Below are 22,649 nucleotides of genomic sequence, written 5' to 3'. Positions count from 1 at the left end.
CCTCTAATATATAGATTGAATCCAGGATTACATCACTGTTTCAGTGGGGTACCACACTACTAACTGATCCATCCCAGAAAACGCCCAGGCGCTGACCAACAACTATGCGAAATATGCGAAACTATGAGCCAGATGATGGCAAATACCAGACTTAACCCTGACATAACCGGTGTTATCCTCTAAAATATGGATCGAATCCAGGTTTAACTCACTGTTTCGGTGTGGTACCACATTACTACGAGATCCAAACCAGACAACGCCCAGGATCTGGCCAACAAGTATGCGAAATATGCGAAAGTATGAGCCGGATGATGGCAAGTACCAGACCTGACCCTGACCAAACCGGTGTTATCCTCTAATATATAGATTGAATCCAGGATTACTTCACTGTTTCAGTGGGGTACCACACTACTAACTGATCCATCCCAGAAAACGCCCAGGCGCTGACCAACAACTATGCGAAATATGCGAAACTATGAGCCAGATGATGGCAAATACCAGACCTAACCAAAACCTAACCGGTGTTACCCTCTAATATATAGATCGAATCCAGGTTTAACTCACTGTTGCAGTGTGGAAACACATTACTACGTGATCCAAACCAGAAATCGCCCAGGATCTGGCCAACAAGTTTGCGAAAAATGCGAAAGTATCAGCCGGATGATGGCAAATACCAGACCTAACCCCGACCTACCCGGTGTTATCCTCTAATATATAGATTGAATCCAGGATTACATCACTGTTTCAGTGGGGTACCACGTTAGTATGTGATCCAAAACAGAGAACGCCCTGGATCTGACCAACAAGTATGCGACAAATGCGAAAGCATGAGCCAGATGATGGCAAATACCAGACCTAACCCTGACCTAACCGGTGTTATCCTCTAAAATATAGATTGAATCCAAGATTAACTCAATGTTTCAGTGTGATACCACATTACTACGTGATCCAAACCAGAAAACGCCCAGGCGCTGACCAACAACTATGCGAAATATGCGAAACTATGAGCCAGATGATGGCAAATACCAGACTTAACCCTGACATAACCGGTGTTATCCTCTAAAATATGGATCGAATCCAGGTTTAACTCACTGTTTCGGTGTGGTACCACATTACTACGTGATCCAAACCAGAAAACGCCCAGGATCTGGCCAACAAGTATGCGAAATATGCGAAAGTATGAGCCGGATGATGGCAAATACCAGACCTAACCCCGACCTAACCGGTGTTATCCTCTAATATATAGATTGAATCCAGGATTACATCACTGTTTCAGTGGGGTACCACACTACTATCTGATCCATCCCAGAAAACGCCCAGGCGCTGACCAACAACTATGCGAAATATGCGAAACTATGAGCCAGATGATGGCAAATACCAGACTTAACCCTGACATAACCGGTGTTATCCTCTAAAATATGGATCGAATCCAGGTTTAACTCACTGTTTCGGTGTGGTACCACATTACTACGAGATCCAAACCAGACAACGCCCAGGATCTGGCCAACAAGTATGCGAAATATGCGAAAGTATGAGCCGGATGATGGCAAGTACCAGACCTGACCCTGACCAAACCGGTGTTATCCTCTAATATATAGATTGAATCCAGGATTACTTCACTGTTCAGTGGGGTACCACACTACTAACTGATCCATCCCAGAAAACGCCCAGGCGCTGACCAACAACTATGCGAAATATGCGAAACTATGAGCCGGATGATGGCAAATACCTGACTTAACCCTGACCTAACCGGTGTTATCCTATAAAATATAGATCGAATCCAGGTTTAACTCATGTGGCAGTGTGGTACCACATTACTACGTGATCCAAACCAGAAAACGCCCCGTATCTGGCTAACAAGTATGCGAAAAATGCGAAACTATGGGCCATATGATGGCAAATACCAGACCAATCCCAAACCTAACCGGTGTTACCCTCTAATATATAGATCGGATCCAAGATTACTTCACTGTTTCAGTGCGGTACCACACTACTACCTGATCCAACCCAGAAAACGCCCAGGATCTGGCCAACAAGTATGCGAAAAATGCGAAAATATTAGCCAAATGATGGCAAATACCATACCTAACCCTGACCTAACCGGTGTTATCGTGTAAAATATAGATTGAATCCAGGTTTAACTCACTGTTTGAGTGTGGTGCCACATTACTACGTGATCCGACCCAGAAAACACCCAGGATCTGCCCATCTAGTATGCGAAAAATGCCACAGTATGAGCCAGATGATGGCAAATACCAGACCTAACCCTGACCTAACCGGTGTTATCCTCTAAAATATGGATCGAATCCAGGTTTAACTCACTGTTTCGGTGTGATACCACATTACTACGTGATCCAAACCAGAAAACGCCCAGGATCTGGCCAACAAGTATGCGAAAAATGCGGAAGCATGAGCCAGATGAAGGCAAATACCAGACCTAACCAAAACCTAACCGGTGTCACCCTCTAATATATAGATCGAATCCAGGTTTAACTCACTGTTGCAGTGTGGAAACACATTACTACGTGATCCAAACCAGAAATCGCCCAGGATCTGGCCAAGAAGTATGCGAAAAATGCGAAAGTATGAGCCAGATGATGGCAAATACCAGACCTAACCCAAACGTAACCGGTGTTACCCTCTAATATATAGATCGTGTCCAGGATTACTTCACTGTTTCAGTGGGGTACCACATTACTACGTGATCCAAACCAGAAAACGCCCAGGATCTGGCCAACAAGTTTGCGAAAAATGCGAAAGTATCAGCCGGATGATGGCAAATACCAGACCTAACCCTGACCTAACCGGTGTTATCCTCTAAAGTATAGATTGAATCCAGGATTAACTCACTGTTTCGGTGTGGTACCACATTACTACGTGATCCAAACCAGAAAACGCCCAGGCTCTGGCCAACAAGTATGCGAAATATGCGAAAGTATGAGCCGGATGATGGCAAATACCAGACCTAACCCCGCCCTAACCGGTGTTATCCTCTAATATATAGATTGAATCCAGGATTACATCACTGTTTCAGTGGGGTACCACATTACTACGTGATGCAACCCAGAAAACGCCCAGGAGCTGACCAACAAGTATGCGAAAAATGCGAAACTATGAGCCGGATGATGGCAAATACCAGACCTAACCAAAACCTAACCGGTGTTACCCTCTAATATATAGATCGAATCCAGGTTTAACTCATGTGGCAGTGTGGTACCACATTACTACGTGATCCAAACCAGAAAACGCCCCGTATCTGGCTAACAAGTATGCGAAAAATGCGAAAGTATGAGCCAGATGATGGCAAATACCAGACCTAACCCAAACGTAACCGGTGTTACCCTCTAATATATAGATCGTGTCCAGGATTACTTCACTGTTTCAGTGGGGTACCACATTACTACGTGATCCAAACCAGAATTCGCCCAGGATCTGGCCAACGAGTATGCGACAAATGCGAAAGTATGACCCAGATGATGGCAAATACCAGACCTAGCTCTGACCTAACCGGTTGTTATCCTCTAAAATATAGATTGAATTCAGGTTTAACTCACTGTTTCAGAGTGGTTTCTACATTACTACGTGATCCAAACCAGAAAACACCCAGGATCTGGCCAAGAAGTATGCGGAAAAAGCGAAAGTATGAGCCAGATGATGGCAAATAACAGACCTAACCCAATCCTAACCGGTGTTACCCTCTAATATATAGATTGAATCCAGGATTACTTCACTGTTTCAGTGGGGTACCACACTACTAACTGATCCAACCCAGAAAACGCCCAGGAGCTGACCAACAAGTATGCGAAAAATGCGAAAGTATGAGCCAGATGATGGCAAATACCAGACCTAACCCAAACCTAACCTGTGTTACCCTCTAATATATAGATCGAAACCAGGATTACTTCACTGTTTCAGTGCCGTACCACACTACTACCTGATCCAACCCAGAAAACGCCCAGGAGCTGACCAACAAGTATGCGAAAAATGCGAAAGTATGAGCCAGATGATGGCAAATACCAGACATAACCCTGACCTAACCGTTGTTATCCTCTAAAATATAGATTGAATCCAGGTTTAACTCACTGTTGCAGTGTGGAAACACATTACTAGATGATCCAAACCAGAAATCGCCCAGGATCTGGCCAACGAGTATGCGAAAAATGCGAAAATATGAGCCAGATGATGGCAAATACCAGACCTAACCCTGACCTCTATCCTCTAAAATATAGATTGAATCCAAGATTAACTCACTGTTTCAGTGTGGAACCAAATTACTATGTGATCCAAACCTGAATACGCCCTGTATCTGGCCAACTAGTATGCGAAAAATGCGAAAGTATGAGCCAGATGATAGCAAATACCAGACCTAACCCAGACCTAACCGTTGTTATCCTCTAAAATATAGATTGAATCCAGGTTTAACTCACTGTTGCAGTGTGGAAACACATTACTAGATGATCCAAACCAGAAAACGCCCAGGAGCTGACCAACAAGTATGCGAAAAATGCGAAAGTATGAGCCAGATGATGGCAAATACCAGACCTAACCCTGACCTAATCGGTGTTATCCTCTAAAATATAGATTGAATCCAAGATTAACTCACTGTTTCAGTGTGATACCACATTACTATGTGATCCAAACTTCAATACGCCCTGGATCTGGCCAACAAGTATGCGAAAAATGCGAAAGTATGGCCCAGAGGATAGCAAATACCAGACCTAACCCAAACATAACCGGTGTTACCCTCTAATATATAGATCGAATCCAAGATTATCTCACCGTATCAGTGTGATACCACATTACCATGTGATCCAAACCAGAAAACGCCCAGGATCTGGCCAACAAGTATGCGAAAAATGCGAAAGTATGAGCCAGATGATGGTAAATACCAGACCTAACCCTGACCTAACCGGTGTTATCCTCTAAAATATAGATTGTATCCAGGTTTAACTCACTGTTGCAGTGTGGATCCACATTACTACATGATCCAAACCAGAGAACGCCCTGGATCTGGCCAACAAGTATGCGAAAAATGCGAAAGCGTGAGCCAGATGATGGCAAATACCAGACCTAACCCTGACCTAACCGGCGTTGTCCTCTAAAATATAGATTGAATCCAAGATTAACTCGATGTTTCAGTGTGATACCACATTAGTATGTGATCCAAAACAGAAAACGCCCTGGATCTGGCCAACAAGTATGCGAAAAATGCGAATGTATGAGCCAGATGATGGCAAATACCAGACCTAACCCTGACCTAACCGGTGTTATCCTCTAATATATAGATTGAATCCAGGATTACTTCACTGTTGCAGTGGGGTACCAGACTACTAACTGATCCAACCCAGAAAACGCCCAGGAGCTGACCAACAAGTATGCGAAAAATGCGAAAGTATGAGCCAGATGATGGCAAATACCAGACCTAACCCAATCCTAACCGGTGATACCCTCTAATATATAGATCGAATCCAGGATTAACTTACTGTTTCTGTGTGGTACCACATTACTGCGTGAACCAAACCAGAAAACGCCCAGGATCTGGCCAACAAGTATGCGAAAAATGCGAAAGTATGAGCCAGATGATGGCAAATACCAGACGTAGCCCTGACCTAACCGGTGTTATCATCTAAAATATAGATTGAATCCAAGATTAACTCGATGTTTCAGTGTGATACCACATTAGTATGTGATCCAAAACAGAAAACGCCCTGGATCTGGCCAACAAGTATGCAAAAATGCGAAAGTATGAGCCAGATGATGGCAAATACCAGACGTAACCCTGACCTAACCGGTGTTATCCTCTAAAATATAGATTGAATCCAAGATTAACTCGATGTTTCAGTGTGATACCACATTACTACGTGATCCAACCCAGAAAACGCCCAGGATCTGGCCGACAAGTATGCGAAAAATGCGAAAGTATGAGCCAGGTAATGGCAAATACCAGACCTAACCCTGACCTAGCCGGTGGTATCCTCTAAAATATAGATTGAATTCAGGTTTAACTCACTGTTGCAGTGTGGTGCCACATTACAACGTGATCCAAACTAGAAAACGCCCAGGATCTGGCCAACAAGTATGCGAAAAATGCGAAAGCATGAGCCAGATGATGGCAAATACCAGACCTAACCCAAACCTAACCGGTGTTACCCTCTAATATACAGATCGAAACCAGGATTACTTCACTGTTTCAGTGCCGTACCACAATACTACCTGATCCAACCCAGAAAACGCCCAGGATCTGGCCAACAAGTATGCGAAATATGCGAAAGTATGAGACAGATGATGGCAAATACCGGGCCTAACCCTGACCTAACCGGTGTTATCGTCTAAAATATAGATTGATTCCAGGTTTAACTCACTGTTTCAGAGTGGTTTCTACATTACTACGTGATCCAAACCAGAAAACGCCTAGGATCTGGCCAACAAGTATGCGAAAAATGCGAAAGCATGAGCCAGATGATGGCAAATACCAGACCTAACCCTGACCTAGCCGGTGGTTTCCTCTAAAATATAGATTGAATTCAGGTTTAACTCACTGTTGCAGTGCGGTGCCACATTACTACGTGATCCAAACCAGAAATCGCCCAGGATCTGGCCAATAAGTATGCGAAAAATGCGAAAGTATGAGACAGACGATGGCAAATACCGGACCTAACCCTGACCTAGCCAGTGACATCCTCCAAAATATAGATTGAATCCAGGATTACTTCACTGTTTCAGTGGGGTACCACACTACTAACTGATCCAACCCAGAAAACGCCCAGGAGCTGACCAACAAGTATGTGAAAAATGCGAAAGAATGAGCCAGATGATGGCAAATACCAGACCTAACCCTGACCTAACCGGTGTTATCCTCTAATATATAGATTGAATCCAGGAATACTTCACTGTTTCAGTGGGGTACCACACTACTAACTGATCCATCCCAGAAAACGCCCAGGCGCTGACCAACAACTATGCGAAATATGCGAAACTATGAGCCGTATGATGGCAAATACCAGACTTAACCCTGACCTAACCGGTGTTATCCTCTAAAATATAGATCGAATCCAGGTTTAACTCATGTGGTAGTGTGGTACCACATTACTACGTGATCCAAACCAGAAAACGCCCCGTATCTGGCTAGCAAGTATGCGAAAAATGCAAAAGTATGAGCCAGACGATGGCAAATACCAGACCTAGACCCAAACGTAACCGGTGTTACCCTCTAATATATAGATCGTGTCCAGGATTACTTCACTGTTTCAGTGGGGTACCACATTGCTACGTGATCCAAACCAGGAAACGCCCAGGATCTGCCCAACAAGTATGCGAAAAATGCGAAAGTATGAGCCAGGTGATGGCAAATACCAGACCTAACCCAAACCTAACCGGTGTTACCCTCTAATATACAGATCGAAACCAGGATTACTTCACTGTTTCAGTGCCGTACCACAATACTACCTGATCCAACCCAGAAAACGCCCAGGATCTGGCCAACAAGTATGCGAAATATGCGAAAGTATGAGACAGATGATGGCAAATACCGGGCCTAACCCTGACCTAACCGGTGTTATCGTCTAAAATATAGATTGATTCCAGGTTTAACTCACTGTTTCAGAGTGGTTTCTACATTACTACGTGATCCAAACCAGAAAACGCCTAGGATCTGGCCAACAAGTATGCGAAAAATGCGAAAGCATGAGCCAGATGATGGCAAATACCAGACCTAACCCTGACCTAGCCGGTGGTTTCCTCTAAAATATAGATTGAATTCAGGTTTAACTCACTGTTGCAGTGCGGTGCCACATTACTACGTGATCCAAACCAGAAATCGCCCAGGATCTGGCCAATAAGTATGCGAAAAATGCGAAAGTATGAGACAGACGATGGCAAATACCGGACCTAACCCTGACCTAGCCAGTGACATCCTCCAAAATATAGATTGAATCCAGGATTACTTCACTGTTTCAGTGGGGTACCACACTACTAACTGATCCAACCCAGAAAACGCCCAGGAGCTGACCAACAAGTATGTGAAAAATGCGAAAGAATGAGCCAGATGATGGCAAATACCAGACCTAACCCTGACCTAACCGGTGTTATCCTCTAATATATAGATTGAATCCAGGAATACTTCACTGTTTCAGTGGGGTACCACACTACTAACTGATCCATCCCAGAAAACGCCCAGGCGCTGACCAACAACTATGCGAAATATGCGAAACTATGAGCCGTATGATGGCAAATACCAGACTTAACCCTGACCTAACCGGTGTTATCCTCTAAAATATAGATCGAATCCAGGTTTAACTCATGTGGTAGTGTGGTACCACATTACTACGTGATCCAAACCAGAAAACGCCCCGTATCTGGCTAGCAAGTATGCGAAAAATGCAAAAGTATGAGCCAGACGATGGCAAATACCAGACCTAGACCCAAACGTAACCGGTGTTACCCTCTAATATATAGATCGTGTCCAGGATTACTTCACTGTTTCAGTGGGGTACCACATTGCTACGTGATCCAAACCAGGAAACGCCCAGGATCTGCCCAACAAGTATGCGAAAAATGCGAAAGTATGAGCCAGGTGATGGCAAATACCAGACCAAACCCAAACCTATCCGGTGTTACCCTCTAATATATAGATCGAATCCAAGATTACTTCACTGTTTCAGTGCGGTACCACACTACTAACTGATCCAACCCAGAAAACGCCCAGGAGCTGACCAACAAGTATGCGAAAAATACGAAAGTATGAGCCAGATGATGGCAAATACCAGGCCTAACCCAAACCTAACCGGTGATACCCTCTAATATATAGATTGAATCCAGGATTACTTCACTGTTTCAGTGGGGTACCACACTACTAACTGATCCAACCCAGAAAACGCCCAGGAGCTGACCAACAAGTATGTGAAAAATGCGAAAGTATGAGCCAGATGATGGCAAATACCAGACCTAACCCAATCCTAACCGGTGTTACCCTCTAATATATAGATTGAATCCAGGATTACTTCACTGTTTCAGTGGGGTACCACACTACTAACTGATCCAACCCAGAAAACGCCCAGGAGCTGACCAACAAGTATGTGAAAAATGCGAAAGTATGAGCCAGATGATGGCAAATACCAGGCCTAACCCAAACCTAACCGGTGTTATCCTCTAATATATGTAGATCGAATCCAGGATTAACTCACTGTTTCAGTGTGGTACCACATTACTACGTGATCCAAACCAGAAAACGCCCAGGAGCTGACCAACAAGTATGCGAAAAATGCGAAAGTATGAGCCAGATGATGGCAAATACCAGACCTAACCCAATCCTAACCGGTGATACCCTCTAATATATAGATCGAATCCAGGATTAACTTACTGTTTCTGTGTGGTACCACATTACTGCGTGAACCAAACCAGAAAACGCCCAGGATCTGGCCAACAAGTATGCGAAAAATGCGAAAGTATGAGCCAGATGATGGCAAATACCAGACGTAGCCCTGACCTAACCGGTGTTATCATCTAAAATATAGATTGAATCCAAGATTAACTCGATGTTTCAGTGTGATACCACATTAGTATGTGATCCAAAACAGAAAACGCCCTGGATCTGGCCAACAAGTATGCAAAAATGCGAAAGTATGAGCCAGATGATGGCAAATACCAGACGTAACCCTGACCTAACCGGTGTTATCCTCTAAAATATAGATTGAATCCAAGATTAACTCGATGTTTCAGTGTGATACCACATTACTACGTGATCCAACCCAGAAAACGCCCAGGATCTGGCCGACAAGTATGCGAAAAATGCGAAAGTATGAGCCAGGTAATGGCAAATACCAGACCTAACCCTGACCTAGCCGGTGGTATCCTCTAAAATATAGATTGAATTCAGGTTTAACTCACTGTTGCAGTGTGGTGCCACATTACAACGTGATCCAAACTAGAAAACGCCCAGGATCTGGCCAACAAGTATGCGAAAAATGCGAAAGCATGAGCCAGATGATGGCAAATACCAGACCTAACCCAAACCTAACCGGTGTTACCCTCTAATATACAGATCGAAACCAGGATTACTTCACTGTTTCAGTGCCGTACCACAATACTACCTGATCCAACCCAGAAAACGCCCAGGATCTGGCCAACAAGTATGCGAAATATGCGAAAGTATGAGACAGATGATGGCAAATACCGGGCCTAACCCTGACCTAACCGGTGTTATCGTCTAAAATATAGATTGATTCCAGGTTTAACTCACTGTTTCAGAGTGGTTTCTACATTACTACGTGATCCAAACCAGAAAACGCCTAGGATCTGGCCAACAAGTATGCGAAAAATGCGAAAGCATGAGCCAGATGATGGCAAATACCAGACCTAACCCTGACCTAGCCGGTGGTTTCCTCTAAAATATAGATTGAATTCAGGTTTAACTCACTGTTGCAGTGTGGTGCCACATTACTACGTGATCCAAACCAGAAATCGCCCAGGATCTGGCCAATAAGTATGCGAAAAATGCGAAAGTATGAGACAGACGATGGCAAATACCGGACCTAACCCTGACCTAGCCAGTGACATCCTCCAAAATATAGATTGAATCCAGGATTACTTCACTGTTTCAGTGGGGTACCACACTACTAACTGATCCAACCCAGAAAACGCCCAGGAGCTGACCAACAAGTATGTGAAAAATGCGAAAGAATGAGCCAGATGATGGCAAATACCAGACCTAACCCTGACCTAACCGGTGTTATCCTCTAATATATAGATTGAATCCAGGAATACTTCACTGTTTCAGTGGGGTACCACACTACTAACTGATCCATCCCAGAAAACGCCCAGGCGCTGACCAACAACTATGCGAAATATGCGAAACTATGAGCCGTATGATGGCAAATACCAGACTTAACCCTGACCTAACCGGTGTTATCCTCTAAAATATAGATCGAATCCAGGTTTAACTCATGTGGTAGTGTGGTACCACATTACTACGTGATCCAAACCAGAAAACGCCCCGTATCTGGCTAGCAAGTATGCGAAAAATGCAAAAGTATGAGCCAGACGATGGCAAATACCAGACCTAGACCCAAACGTAACCGGTGTTACCCTCTAATATATAGATCGTGTCCAGGATTACTTCACTGTTTCAGTGGGGTACCACATTGCTACGTGATCCAACCCAGAAAACGCCCAGGAGCTGACCAACAAGTATGTGAAAAATGCGAAAGTATGAGCCAGATGATGGCAAATACCAGGCCTAACCCAAACCTAACCGGTGTTATCCTCTAATATATGTAGATCGAATCCAGGATTAACTCACTGTTTCAGTGTGGTACCACATTACTACGTGATCCAAACCAGAAAACGCCCAGGATCTGCCCAACAAGTATGCGAAAAATGCGAAAGCATGAGCCAGATGATGGCAAATACCAGACCTAACCCAAACCTAACCGGTGTTACCCTCTAATATATAGATCGAATACAAGATTACTTCACTGTTCCAGTGCGGTACCACACTACAACCTGATCCAATCCAGAAAACGCCCAGGATCTGGCCAACAAGTATGCGAAAAATGCGAAAGTATGAGCCAGATAATGGCAAATACCAGACCTACCCTGACTTAACCGCCGTTATCCACTAAAATATAGATTGAATCCAGGTTTAACTCACTGTCTCAGTGTGGTATCATATTACTACGTGATCCAAATCAAAAAGCGCCCAGTATCTGGCCAACGAGTATGCGAAAAATGCGAAAGCATGAGCCAGATGATGGCAAATACCAGACCTAACCCAAACCTAACCGGTGTTACCCTCTAATATATAGATCGAATACAAGATTACTTCACTGTTTCAGTGGGGTACCACACTACTAACTGATCCAACCCAGAAAACGCCCAGGAGCTGACCAACAAGTATGTGAAAAATGCGAAAGTATGAGCCAGATGATGGCAAATACCAGGCCTAACCCAAACCTAACCGGTGATACCCTCTAATATATAGATTGAATCCAGGATTACTTCACTGTTTCAGTGGGGTACCACACTACTAACTGATCCAACCCAGAAAACGCCCAGGAGCTGACCAACAAGTATGCGAAAAATGCGAAAGTATGAGCCAGATGATGGCAAATACCAGACCTAACCCAAACCTAACCGGTGATACCCTCTAATATATAGATCGGATCCAGGATTACTTCACTGTTTCAGTGGGGTACCACACTACTAACTGATCCAACCCAGAAATCGCCCAGGATCTGGCCAATAAGTATGCGAAAAATGCGAAAGTATGAGACAGACGATGGCAAATACCGGACCTAACCCAGACCTAGCCAGTGACATCCTCCAAAATATAGATTGAATCCAGGATTACTTCACTGTTTCAGTGGGGTACCACACTACTAACTGATCCAACCCAGAAAACGCCCAGGAGCTGACCAACAAGTATGTGAAAAATGCGAAAGAATGAGCCAGATGATGGCAAATACCAGACCTAACCCTGACATAACCGGTGTTATCCTCTAATATATAGATTGAATCCAGGATTACTTCACTGTTTCAGTGGGGTACCACACTACTAACTGATCCATCCCAGAAAACGCCCAGGCGCTGACCAACAACTATGCGAAATATGCGAAACTATGAGCCGTATGATGGCAAATACCAGACTTAACCCTGACCTAACCGGTGTTATCCTGTAAAATATAGATCGAATCCAGGTTTAACTTATGTGGTAGTGTGGTACCACATTACTACGTGATCCAAACCAGAAAACGCCCCGTATCTGGCTAGCAAGTATGCGAAAAATGCAAAAGTATGAGCCAGACGATGGCAAATACCAGACCTAGACCCAAACGTAACCGGTGTTACCCTCTAATATATAGATCGTGTCCAGGATTACTTCACGGTTTCAGTGGGGTACCACATTGCTACGTGATCCAAACCAGGAAACGCCCAGGATCTGCCCAACAAGTACGCGAAAAATGCGAAAGTATGAGCCAGGTGATGGCAAATACCAGACCAAACCCAAACCTATCCGGTGTTACCCTCTAATATGTAGATCGAATCCCAGATTACTTCACTGTTTCAGTGCGGTACCACACTACTAACTGATCCAACCCAGAAAACGCCCAGGAGCTGACCAACAAGTATGCGAAAAATACGAAAGTATGAGCCAGATGATGGCAAATACCAGGCCTAACCCAAACCTAACCGGTGATACCCTCTAATATATAGATTGAATCCAGGATTACTTCACTGTTTCAGTGGGGTACCACACTACTAACTGATCCAACCCAGAAAACGCCCAGGAGCTGACCAACAAGTATGTGAAAAATGCGAAAGTATGAGCCAGATGATGGCAAATACCAGACCTAACCCAATCCTAACCGGTGTTACCCTCTAATATATAGATTGAATCCAGGATTACTTCACTGTTTCAGTGGGGTACCACACTACTAACTGATCCAACCCAGAAAACGCCCAGGAGCTGACCAACAAGTATGTGAAAAATGCGAAAGTATGAGCCAGATGATGGCAAATACCAGGCCTAACCCAAACCTAACCGGTGATACCCTCTAATATATAGATTGAATCCAGGATTACTTCACTGTTTCAGTGGGGTACCAGGCTACTAACTGATCCAACCCAGAAAACGCCCAGGAGCTGACGAACAAGTATGCGAAATATGCGAAAGTATGAGCCAGATGATGGCAAATACCAGACCTAACCCTGACCTAGCCGGTGGTATCCTCTAATATATAGATCGAATACAAGATTACTTCACTGTTCCAGTGCGGTACCAGACTACAACCTGATCCAACCCAGAAAACGCCCAGGATCTGGCCAACAAGTATGCGAAAAATGCGAAAGTATGAGCCAGATAATGGCAAATACCAGACCTACCCTGACTTAACCGCCGTTATCCACTAAAATATAGATTGAATCCAGGTTTAACTCACTGTCTCAGTGTGGTACCATATTACTACGTGATCCAAATCAAAAAGCGCCCAGTATCTGGCCAACGAGTATGCGAAAAATGCGAAAGCATGAGCCAGATGATGGCAAATACCAGACCTAACCCAAACCTAACCGGTGTTACCCTCTAATATATAGATCGAATACAAGATTACTTCACTGTTCCAGTGCGGTACCACACTACAACCTGATCCAACCCAGAAAACGCCCAGGATCTGGCCAACAAGTATGCGAAAACTGCGAAAGCATGAGCCAGATGATGGCAAATACCAAACCGAACCCTGACCTAACCGGTGTTATCCTCTAATATATGTAGATCGAATCCAGGATTAACTCACTGTTTCAGTGTGGTACCACATTACTACGTGATCCAAACCAGAAAACGCCCAGGATCTGCCCAACAAGTATGCGAAAAATGCGAAAGCATGAGCCAGATGATGGCAAATACCAGACCTAACCCAAACCTAACCGGTGTTACCCTCTAATATATAGATCGAATACAAGATTACTTCACTGTTCCAGTGCGGTACCACACTACAACCTGATCCAATCCAGAAAACGCCCAGGATCTGGCCAACAAGTATGCGAAAAATGCGAAAGTATGAGCCAGATAATGGCAAATACCAGACCTACGCTGACTTAACCACCGTTATCCACTAAAATATAGATTGAATCCAGGTTTAACTCACTGTCTCAGTGTGGTACCATATTACTACGTGATCCAAATCAAAAAGCGCCCAGTATCTGGCCAACGAGTATGCGAAAAATGCGAAAGCATGAGCCAGATGATGGCAAATACCAGACCTAACCCAAACCTAACCGGTGTTACCCTCTAATATATAGATCGAATACAAGATTACTTCACTGTTTCAGTGGGGTACCACACTACTAACTGATCCAACCCAGAAAACGCCCCCTCAGGGGCTGCCAGCCTTTCAGCTGCAGTACGGGCTTAACGAACCCGGGGTACCCGAGTCATACACACACCGTAAGCCTCCTGTTGGTCGTCACAACGACCCATTCACAATTCCCTATTGGTTTTGTGAATGGTACGTGACGGCAGGAGGAACGGGGGTCTTGGCTTAACCGCCTGGGCCACGAGTATGGCGACTCTATAAAATCGCCCTCCAATCCTAAGCTATGGTGCGCGGCGATGGGATGCATGGTTGGGGGAGAAGGCCCAATCCCAAGCGACCACCTCCGGGGAACCTGCCGAACCCCCGGAGTATTAGGCTTACCCGGGTAAGGCGGCTCTGCCCGGGTGGACCTTTATTTCCGACCATCTCGTGGGATTTTTATGGACACAGAAAATAAAATGGGGATGGGGCGGGTTTTGTCGGTTGGGGAGGACGGAGACGGGGTTGGGGTTAGGGTGGCGGCGCTCGCGCCCCACTCAGCGCCAGGTCCGGCTTCGTGGAGGGTGGAGGAGGATGACGAGACGGCGTCGGTCTCGTCCTTCTCCTCCAGCACGAGCCACATAGGCTCTAAGAGGAAGAGGACGGGGCAGGCCGTCGTCGAGGTGGGCGGGGCGATGAGCCCGTCGGTGAGGCTGAGTTGCCTCAGGGACGAGGTGACCGAGGAGATATCGGAGAGGATCTCCTCGTCCCTGAGGCGGGTGGAGAAAGTCGCCGCTGCCTGCGCCTTTAAGGGGCAGAAAAGCGGTGGCGCGGAGGCCCTGAAGGCCGCGGCGGAGGAAATGAGGGAGGCGGCGCGGGAGCTCAGAGGGCGGAACGCCCGTCTGCAGCTCCTGTTGGAGGAGGAGCGACAGGGGAGGAGGAGGGCAGAGGCGCTGTGGAACAGCGCGGCCCTCCCTCCCATCCTCCCTCCTCCTCCACCGCCGCGTCCCTCGGCGGAGGTAAATAAGCGGAGTGCGGCGGCAGTGGTGCGGGGCACCGCGGGCCCCTCCACCCGCACTCCGCCCGTGAAGAAGTCCCCGTCCTCCTCAGAAGACGATCTTCTGAGGAGGATTGGGGACATGATTGATGGCAAGCTGGCCGCCTTCCGGGAGGAGCTCCTCGCCGGAAGAGCGGTCAGCAGGAAGGCAGTGCCTCCCCGACCTGTTCCGGTACAGTCGGGGAAGGCAAAGAAGGGCGGAGTGAAGGCTCCGCCCAGCGTTGCGGCACCAGGGCCCCGGGTCGCGACCCCCAAGGGGGGTGGTGTACCCGTGGTCGCGGTGGTCGCGTCCTCCACAGCACCCTCCCAAGGGGGGGTGGCGTGGAGTGAGGTGGTGGGGCGGAAGGCGAAGCGGGCGGCGAGGAAGGCCTCGCAACCGCGGCCTCCGCCACCGCCGCCGGCGGCCAAGGTAAAGGCCGCGAAGGTCGGGAAGGCACGACCAGGTCGTCCCCCAAAAACGGCAGCGGTGACGCTGACCGTTGCGCAGGGGGGCGACCTGACCCTCGCGGAGGCGATGCGGCTCGCCAGGGAGAATATCTCCCTGGAAGAGCTGGGCATCGCCTCCGTGAGGGCGAAGAGGGCCGTGACCGGGGGTCTCTTGCTGGAGATCCCCGGTGCAGAAGGCGGCGCGAAGGCGGATCGTCTCGCCCAGAGACTCCGGGAGCAGCTGGGCGAGCGAGGTGTCCGGGTCGCCCGGCCCACGAAGCGCACGGAGATGCGCGTTTGTGGGCTGGACGACTCGGTCAGCGCACAGGATGTGTCCCGTGCCCTTGCGAGGGCGGGGGACTGTCCTGTGGAGGACCTGCGGATCGGAGAGATCCGCAGGTCGCCCTCCGGCCTCGGGTCGGTGTGGGCCCGGTGCCCCCTCTCCGCCGCCCGTAAGGTGGCGGCATCCGGGAGGGTGTTGGTGGGGTGGGTTTCGGCGCGAGTGGAAATCCTCGCGCCGCGCCCGCTCCAGTGTCACCGCTGCCTCGAATTGGGGCACGTGAGGCAGTGGTGCACCTCGCCGGTGGACCGCAGCGGTCAGTGTTACCGCTGCGGTGCCAAAGAGCACCGTGCGAGCCAGTGCTCGGCGGCCCCCCACTGCCCGCTGTGTGCGGACATGGGGAGGCCAGCCGATCACAGGGTGGGGAGCAAGAAGTGCTCCCCCCCCTCCCGGAAGGAGAGGAAGAGTCGGGCTGCACCGGCTCCGGTGCCGAGGGCGGTGGCATCGTCCTCCATGGAGGTGGACGGTGCTACGGGGACGGACGGCCGGGAGGAGGCTGGCGCGGCCATTAATTAATGCCGCCCCGCCTCCTCCTCCAGGCCAACCTCAACCACTGCCGCGCGGCACAGGACTTGATGTCCCAAGTCCTCGCGGAGTGGGGGGTTGGCCTGGCGGTCGCCGCCGAGCCGTACCGCGTCCCTGATCACCCTCATTGGGTGGGCGACGCGGACGGCTTGGTGGCGACGGTATGGGGAAGGGGCGACGGGTCCCCACCGTTCTCCTTGTTGGAGCGCGGTCGGGGATTCGTCGCCGTGGACTGGGGGGGAGTCGCTGTGGTGGGGTGCTACATTTCGCCCCGTAGCGGTCACGCTGCGTTCGAGCTGTACTTGGCCGAGGTCGCGGCATGCGTGCAGCGCTACGCGGCCCGGCCGGTGCTGGTCCTGGGGGATTTTAATGCCAAGTCGGTGGCTTGGGGATCCCCCAGGACCTCCGTTCGCGGCGGGATCCTGGGCGATTGGGCGGCGGGGCTCGACCTCCGGGTATTGAACCGGGGGTCGGAGCACACATGCGTGCGGCGATATGGGGGGTCCATCGTGGATGTTGGATTCGCGACCCCCAACGCCGTGCGCATGGTGTCGGGTTGGCACGTGGTCGCGGGGGCAGAGACACTCTCCGATCACCGGTACATCCGGATGGAGGTCTCTGCCGCCGCGAGTGCATCCCGACACGGCCGCCTGCGTAGCACCCCACCACGCCGCTGGGCGCTTCGGCGCCTGGACAAGGACGCCCTGATGGCAGCTGCCCTCGCTGCAACTTGGCCGCAGGGAGCGGCCGAGTTGCCGAGCATAGAGGGGGAGGTCGCCCGGCTCGGAGCATTGGTCGCGGGTATTTGCGACGCGGCGATGCCTCGGGTCGGGCGGGCTTCTCCTCGCCGGGCGGTGTACTGGTGGTCGGACGCGATCGCGGAGTTGCGAGTCGCGACTGTCCGCGCCCGACGCCAGTACACCCGCGCGCGCCGTCGTCAACGTACAGGCGACGGCGTGGCGCGAGCGAGGGCAGCTGATGACCTGTATGGAGCATACCGCGTGGCGCGGGTTGCTCTGCAGGTCGCCATCAAACGGGCCAAGACCCAGGCATGGAAGGAGCTCCTCCAGACCCTTGATGACGATCCATGGGGGCGCCCATATAAGGTGGTGCTGAATAAGCTCCGCCCGTGGGCGCCCCCCGTCACCGAGGGTCTTGACCCCCAGCTGCTGGAGGACGTGGTCAATACACTCTTCCCAATTGGGGAGAGGGGACCGCGTCCTCCGGCGGCGGCGGCTGTCCCAGTGGAGTGGACGGCCGAGCTAGGGGTCACGCAGGAGGAGCTGGCAGCGGCCATCAGACGGCTCGGGGTTCGTAACACGGCCCCGGGTCCGGATGGTGTGCCCGGCCGGGTTTGGGTCTTGACCCAGGGCGTCCTTGGGGCCGACCTCAGGCGGTTGTTCGACCGCTGCCTGAGGGACGGGCGATTCCCCCCCAGTTGGAAGGTGGCGAGGATGGTCCTCCTCCGGAAGGAGGGTCGGCCCGCGGAGTCTCCCTCCGCATACCGGCCCATTTGTCTCCTCGACGAGGTGGGCAAGCTCTTCGAGCGTGTGATTGCTGCCCGCCTCGTCGAGCACCTGTCGCGGGGTGATCACGGTCTGGCCGACTGCCAGTTCGGTTTCCGGGGGGGCCGATCGACTATCGACGCGATAGGTCGTGTGAGGGCCCTCTCGGAGGCAGCCGTCTCCCGGGGAGGGGTGGCATTGGCAATATCCTTGGATATTGCCAATGCCTTTAACACCCTCCCCTGGGAAGAGATAAGGAGGGGGCTCGAATATCATCGAGTCCCCCCTTGTCTCAGGGCGGTCGTCGGGGATTATCTCCGCGGCAGGTGGATCGAGTATCCGGGCCGGGATGGTGATATGCGGAGGGAGGTGTACTGCGGTGTTCCGCAGGGGTCGGTCCTCGGGCCACTCCTGTGGAACATCGCGTACGACTCGGTGTTGCGGGCCGGCCTCCCCGACGGCGTCAGCACGGTGTGTTATGCGGATGACACACTGGTGCTGGCCGTCGGGGCGCACTGGGGGAGGGCCATGCGTCGCGCGGAGGAGGGGTCGCAACGCGTCGTCGACCGGATCAGGGGGATGGGGATGACGGTGGCGGTCCATAAGACCGAGGTGATTGCGTTTCATTCACCTCGGCAGGATCCGCCACCCCCTCTGATTAGGGTGGGTGGGGCTGACATCGAGGTGAAGCCCCAGATCAGGTATCTGGGGCTGATCCTCGATAGCCACTGGCGTTTCGAGAAGCATTTCCGCTGCCTGGTCCCCCGGTTGGAAAGGATGGTTGCGGCTCTGGGCCGGATCCTGCCCAACCTGGGGGGCCCGGCGGGCCGAGTTCGTCGCCTCTATGTGGCAATGGTCCAGTCGGTGGCCCTATACGGGGCCCCCATCTGGGCGGACGACCTGGCTGCCTCCCGGCGCAGCATGACTATGCTGCGTCGGGTGCAGAGGCGCATGGCGCTCAGGGTCGTCCGCGGGTATCGGACCATGTCACATGAGGCGGCGACTGTTCTAGCGGGGATGCCGCCCATGGACCTGCTCGCGCGGTCGCACGCGGTGATGTACCGGCACCGCGTCGACCGTCGCGCGGGGGTGGGGGCGGTCCCGGGCGGGCAGGAACCTGCTTGGGGCGATTTGAAGCGCCAGGCCCGGCAGTCCGTGTTGCTCGCGTGGCAGGAGCGGCTGGCTCTGCCAACCGCGGGGCACCGGACTGTCGGGGCTGTTCGGCCACTCCTGAAGGAGTGGCTGGACAGAGGCCATGGCAGCCTCACCTACCGGCTGGCACAGGTATTTTCCGGGCATGGCAGCTTCGGAAGATACCTGTGCCGAATAGGGAAGGAGCCGACGGCGCGTTGCTGCCACTGCGACGCTGAGCAGGACACGGCGGATCATACCCTGGAGGTATGCCCCGCGTGGGAGGGGGAGCGCCGTGTCCTGGTCGGCGTCGTCGGGCGGGATGTCTCGCTGCCGGGCGTGGTGCGCGCCATGCTCGGCAGCGAGGAGAAGTGGAGGGCCGTGGCCTCCTTCTGCGAGAACGTAATGTTGCAGAAGGAGGCTGCGGGGAGGGAGCGCGAGCTTCAGCGGCGCGCTGAAGCTCGCGCTCGTGCGGTGGCCCGAGGTCGTCGCCCGGTCGCGAGGCGTCGCGGGCGGCCGCCTCGGCGTGGCGGATGACCTAGGCTGGGAGGGGGGTCCTGAGGGGACCCTCCTCCCGCCAGGCGGCGCCGGGTCGGACCGATTGGGGGTAGGAGTGCCTCCCCCTACCGGTCCGACGCAAGGGGAGGCACCCTCGGCGGTCTGGTGCGGCCATGAACGCCCGGCCGCCGAGGGGTGGAAACGGGGTCGCGGGCGGTTGCGAGTTGGGGCTCGCAGCCGCCACTAAACGCGGCCCCGGGACGGATAGCGGCGGGATGGAGTGGCCCCGTCCCGCCGCTATGAGGCAGTGTGTCTACTGGGGGGACCGATTGTCCCCCCGGGGGATGGGCGCGAAAGCGCGGGCACGGGGAGGATACCGGAAGAATGCTTCGAGCGATTCCCGGTATCCTCCCAAAGCGTGCCGAAGGGTCACCGTGGGGTTTTTAGTGGGTAGGTCCCGCGCCTGTCGTTGTACGGGCGCGGGGAATCCCACACACCCCTCCCACCTCTCCCCAAGGAGGTGGGAGGGAGTCTTTCGAAGATTTTCCCCACGACAAAAAAAAAAAAAAAAAAAAAAAAAAAGTATGAGCCAGATGATGGCAAATACCAGACCTAACCCTGACCTAACCGGTGTTATCCTCTAAAATATAGATAGATTCCAGGTTTAACTCACTGTTTCAGAGTGGTTTCTACATTACTACGTGATCCAAACCAGAAAACGCCTAGGATCTGGCCAACAAGTATGCGAAAAATGCGAGAGCATGAGCCAGATGATGGCAAATACCAGACCTAACACAAACCTAACCGGTGTTACCCTCTAATATATAGATCGAATCCAGGATTAACTCGCTGTTTCAGTGTGGTACCACATTACTACGTGATCCAAACGAGAAAACGCCCAGTACCTGGCCAACAAGTACGCGAAAAATGCGAAAGAATGAGCCAGATGATGGCAAATACCAGACCTAACCCTGACCAAATCGGTGTTATCCTCTAAAATATAGATTGAATCCAAGATTAACTCGATGTTTCAGTGTGATACCACATTAGTATGTGATCCAAAACAGAAAACGCCCTGGATCTGGCCAACAAGTATGCGAAAAATGCGAAAGTATGAGCCAGATAATGGTAAATACCAGACCTAACCCTGACCTAACCGGTGTTATCCTCTAAAATATAGATTGTATCCAGGTTTAACTCACTGTTGCAGTGTGGATCCACATTACTACATGATCCAAACCAGAGAACGCCCTGGATCTGGCCAACAAGTATGCGAAAAATGCGAAAGCGTGAGCCAGATGATGGCAAATACCAGACCTAACCCTGACCTAACCGGCGTTGTCCTCTAAAATATAGATTGAATCCAAGATTAACTCGATGTTTCAGTGTGATACCACATTAGTATGTGATCCAAAACAGAAAACGCCCTGGATCTGGCCAACAAGTATGCGAAAAATGCGAAAGTATGAGCCGGATGATGGCAAATACCAGACCTAACCCTGACCTAACCGGTGTTATCCTCTAATATATAGATTGAATCCAGGATTACTTCACTGTTGCAGTGGGGTACCAGACTACTAACTGATCCAACCCAGAAAACGCCCAGGAGCTGACCAACAAGTATGCGAAAAATGCGAAAGTATGAGCCAGATGATGGGAAATACCAGACCTAACCCTGACCTAATCGGTGTTATCCTCTAAAATATAGATTGAATCCAAGATTAACTCACTGTTTCAGTGTGATACCACATTACTATGTGATCCAAACTTCAATACGCCCTGGATCTGGCCAACAAGTATGCGAAAAATGCGAAAGTATGGCCCAGAGGATAGCAAATACCAGAGCTAACCCAAACATAACCGGTGTTACCCTCTAATATATAGATCGAATCCAAGATTATCTCACCGTATCAGTGTGATACCACATTACCATGTGATCCAAACCAGAAAACGCCCAGGATCTGGCCAACAAGTATGCGAAAAATGCGAAAGTATGAGCCAGATAATGGTAAATACCAGACCTAACCCTGACCTAACCGGTGTTATCCTCTAATATATAGATTGAATCCAGGATTACTTCACTGTTGCAGTGGGGTACCAGACTACTAACTGATCCAACCCAGAAAACGCCCAGGAGCTGACCAACAAGTATGCGAAAAATGCGAAAGTATGAGCCAGATGATGGGAAATACCAGACCTAACCCTGACCTAACCGGTGTTACCCTCGAATATATAGATTGAATCCAGGATTACTTCATTGTTTCAGTGGGGTACCACACTACTAACTGATCCATCCCAGAAAACGTCCAGGCGCTGACCAACAACTATGCGAAATATGCGAAACTAAGAGCCGGATGATGGCAAATACCAGACTTAACCCT

The sequence above is a fragment of the Colletes latitarsis genome, chromosome 13, assembly GCF_051014445.1.
Source record: "Colletes latitarsis isolate SP2378_abdomen chromosome 13, iyColLati1, whole genome shotgun sequence".
Lineage (NCBI taxonomy): Eukaryota > Metazoa > Arthropoda > Insecta > Hymenoptera > Colletidae > Colletes > Colletes latitarsis.
This window is presented reverse-complemented; position numbering follows the sequence as displayed.